This window comes from Gracilinanus agilis, chromosome 4, assembly GCF_016433145.1.
Source record: "Gracilinanus agilis isolate LMUSP501 chromosome 4, AgileGrace, whole genome shotgun sequence".
Taxonomy (NCBI): Eukaryota; Metazoa; Chordata; class Mammalia; order Didelphimorphia; family Didelphidae; genus Gracilinanus; species Gracilinanus agilis.
Window position 1 is genome coordinate 503,138,533 of NC_058133.1, and position 4,584 is coordinate 503,143,116.

Consider the following 4,584-nt stretch of genomic DNA (forward strand, 5'->3'; position numbering starts at 1 on the left):
AACCGCGGCTGCGGCGACTGGCGCGTATTGATGACGCCAGGCAATTGGGCTCCGTCTCTCCCCTTCCTTACGTGCCCCCGGCGCGTTCACGTGTCCTAGCAACCGGGGAGGCAGGCGCTCGGGTACTACCCACCATGGTCTGAATTTTATTGGCTGAACGCGACAGGGTGGGCGGAGCCAAATTCGTACAATCAGATCGTCAATCAAGGAGCCCGCCCCCTCCAGCCTCTCTGATTGGTCGGTGGGATCTGTTTATCCTCCGGGTCTCACAGACCTAAAATAAGGCTTAGGGAACTGGGAGCTGGAGAAAATCCGGCCTCTTGTGCTCCAAGAGCAAGAGGGTTGGCGTTGCTTCTTTTACTTTTAATTTAAAAAAAAAAAAACCACTAGGTGGCGCAAGGCAAAGAGGCGTTAGCTATGCAGTATCCAGCCTCAAACTCTTTTAACTGTGTGACCTTGGGCAAGTCACTTAAGCCCATTGATAAATATTTATCAAGTGCCTGCTATGTGCTAGAATACAAATTGAGACAAAAGGCAATTTATTAAGAGCCTACTATGTGCCTGTCACTAAGCTAAACACTAAGGACCCAAAGACCAAAGAACAGTCCTTGCCCTCAAGAGGCTTCCATTCTAATGGGGAAGATAAAAATATAAAGTGGCCTGTTGGGTGAGAAGTGAAGAGATGAATAGTAAATTGAGGTTCTGAGCGAGCTCTCCACCATCCAATCAAAGGGAAGGGCCACAGGGCAAGCAACCTTAGAATGCCCATTTCCACACCAGTAAAATGCAGATATTAATAGTGTCCCATCCCAGAGATATTGTGAGGCTATTGAGACAATAATTGTAAAGACCTTTACAAATCTTACAACCCTATATAAATACTGGTTATTGGGGGCAGCTGGGTAGCTCAGTGGATTGAGAGCCAGGCCTAGAGATGGGAGGTCCTAGGTTCAAATTTGACCTCAGCCACTCCCTAACTGTGTGACCCTGGACAAGTCACTTGACCCCCATTGCCTACCTTTTACCACTCTTCTGCCTTGGAGCCAATACTCAGTATTGACTCCAAGATGGAAGGTGAGGGTTTTAAAAATAATAATAATAAATACTGATTATTGTTAACTTAAATCTTCAGTCCTCCAGGGCCTAATGCAGTCCTTGACACAGAGTAGGTGCTTAAATAAATTCCTGTTGGAACTTGTGCCTGGGGAAAAGAGTTGAGAAAATGTATCTTCCTGGTGTTCTATTGTATGTGGTGTCAGACAAGGTAGATGTGATGCTCTTCCTCCTCCTCCTCCTCCTTCCTTAATTACATGGGAAATTGAATAGGGAAAGAGGGAGGGACAGATCTGGAAATTAACATGATGTAAAAAACAAATGCTATCTGGAACAAAGGCTGGCTATCCACTGGCAGCAGCACATTTCTCTAGATCGACTGGCTCCCCCCAATTGGCCTTTATGTTAGAAAGTTGGAGGTACTTTCCCAGATTGGGAGCGGCCATGCTGTTACAATTCATTCTCAGAATCCTAGAGGCAACCCTGATAGGTTTTGTAGGGGGAGGGCTACACATCAATCCTCACAATTCTAGCTCCTGAACCCCCACCAGCGTGCTGCCTATTTACACAAAATCAGTCATGATGATACCAGCAACTCTTTAACATGAAATATTTACTAAACAAGAAGGCAAAATCTGGAATAATCATGACATTTACTCAATAGAAGGCAAAAAATCAGAATAATCAAAATATAACCGTTTACATATGAACCTGGATCCTATTCTCTCATCAGAGCAGGAGCAGAGGGAGAAGGCAGCTTAAGCATGGTGTCAAAGACCACAGTGAAGCATGGCTGGGATGGGCCCTTCCTAAAAACAGAGCTTCTTGGAAGAATTCACCAAAGGGGGAAGCTTAGTATCCTTTGTTTTCTGGAAAATTCAGCTTAAGTACCACTTCCTAAAGAAGTGATTTTCTGATTTCTCCAACTACTAGAAGTTCCCTCCCCACTCTACCTCCCCTTCCCTGCAAAACAAAACAAAACAAAACAAAAACCAATCTTGTTTTTATTTTACGTATATTTTATTTTTTATTTCCTTTCCTTTTTTTCTTAAAACAAAAACAAACAAACAACCCTACTTTCCATTTTAGAGTCAATACTGTGTACTGTTTCCAAGGCATAAGAACAGTAAGGGCTAAGCAACAGGGGTTAAGTTACTTGTCCAGGGTCACAGCAGCTAGGAAGTATAGCTAGGAGGTCAGCTTTGAATACAGGACTTCCAATCTCTAGATCTGGCTCTCAGTTCACTAAGCCAACTAGCTGCCCCCTATTTTGTATATATTTTCTATAACTGAGAGGCAATGTAGATGGAGAAAGATAGAAAGAGACAAAGAAGCAGGGAAGAAAAAAGAGAGAGAGAGGAAGGAGAAGGAAAGAAAAGGATACAGAGAGAGGTAAAGATAAAGAAAGAAAGAGAGAAAAGAGAGAAGGAGAGGAGGAGAGTGAGAGGGGAAAATATTAACCTTGGATCCAGGGAGCCTCGGTTCTGTCTCTCATACTAGCTGTGTGGACACAGATGGCCAAGTCCACCATGGATGAACAAGTCTCTTAGCCCATCAGTGTCCAGGCAACCCTCAAAGACTGTAAGTTAACATAGGACTTGATCAGTATCAATGGATTTTGCCCCTGTGGTTCCCTATGAAACCAAAAAATGAAATGAGTAGCATACATGAGCAGGACTCTTAGGAAGCCTTAGGAATGCCAAAGAGCATCTTTGTGTGTTGGATTTTCAGTCCAGCTAGGCTCTTATCAGCTTCTGTACTTGCCCTCTCTGCCTGTCCCTAGGCCTGGGATGCCCTACATCTTCACCTCAACTCCCACTCCCCACCCCATCTAATAAAAGACAGCTGAAATGCCCCATCCTCCAGAATTAACTCCCCAAGTGGTACTTTCCCCATCCTAGGTTTGATTGGCAGCCAGTGGACAGAGGGAAGTCTGGTGAATTCAGCCTCTACATCCTCTCTCAGAATGATGCCTTTAAATCCATAAAATATAACATATGCTATTACAAAGAAAACCAATTAAAGAGAAATAAGATGGAGCAGCTGGGTAGCTAAGTGGATTGAGAGCCAGACCTAGAGACGGGAGGTCCTAGGTTGAAATCCAACCTCAGATACTTCCCAGCTGTGTGGCCCTGGGCAAGTCACTTGACCCCCATTGCCCACCCTTACCAATCTTCCACCAAGGAGCCAATACACAGAAATTAAGGGTTTAAAAAAAAGAGAAATAAGATTACTAATTTTTTTAAGTTCAAAGACACCAGCTTCTCGAGGATCTCTTTCTGGGGCCACTGCCTCTGCAGATAGGACAGTAGAGGGGTGGTCTTGGGGGAGCTTCTGGACCACATCAAAGAACTGTGAGAGGTCAAGCCAAGAAACAGCGAAGCCCAGTCATCTGCCTGACAGTCTTAAAGAAGAGGAATATTGAACTGCATTGCAAAGCAGATAGCACTAAAGCTTAAAACGTCCCCTAGCTCAGAAACTAAGTTTACTGGGGATTGATTTCCCTTTCCTACTCGCACACATCTATGGGAAATTGTGCCCATTTGTATAAAGGGGCTGAAGATTAGCCCATTACTTGAATTTTCCTTTGATTATTTTTTACCTGTTTCCCTATTTGGTCTTAATTAATTAAACCACTAATTTAATTAAAAAATTAAATGCTTTGCTGTGACAACTTGTTGGCTCACTGATTAGAGTGTTCTGCCTGGAGTTCAAAGCTGATCTCAGACATTTACCAGCTATGTGACCCTGGGCAAGTCACTTACCCCCATTTACCTCAGTTTCCTCATCTGTAGAATGACCTGGAAAAGGAAATGGCAAACCATTCCAGTATACCTGCCAACAAAACTCCAAACCCTCTTTACCTCAGTTTCCTCATCTGTAGAATGACCTGGAGAAGGAAATGGCAAATCACTCTAGTATCCCTGCCAACAAAACCCCAAATCTTGTTTATCTCAGTTTCCTCATCTGTAGAATGATCTGGAGAAGGAAACAGCAAACCACTCCATCTTTGCCAAGAGAACTGCCAAGCCAGGTCAGGAAGAGTCAGACCTGACTGAACAACAACAAAGTGCTCTACTATTGGGCTTATGGGTCCTGCTGGGTCTGTTCTGGGAGTAAGCAAGTGGCTAGAGGCTTGCCCTGTATTTATGCTGAACGCGAGTAACCTGTGATTCCAGAGTCGAGTGAGATAAGTGTGTTCGAATTGCTATTATTATCCTCTCCAGTTCGGTGCTGGGCCCGGCTCCTTTTTCTCTTTGGTGCCTGGCCAGGATTTATGTTGGGTGAACTAGCTCCAAAGCCAGGCCTTCCAGCTTCATGTAGGCGTTTTTCATTCATTTAGATGTTCATGAATGGATAGCTTGGCCGATGGGCTTTCAGAAATCACAGAACTCACTGAAGGAGACGCCTCGTGGCAATCGGCCCAACAGAACCACCTGGAGGACTTCACCCTAAGGGCCCTTTTCCCTGTGGGACCCCACCCACTCAGGACCCAAATTGTGGAATGCTTTCCATGCTTCCAAGACAGCC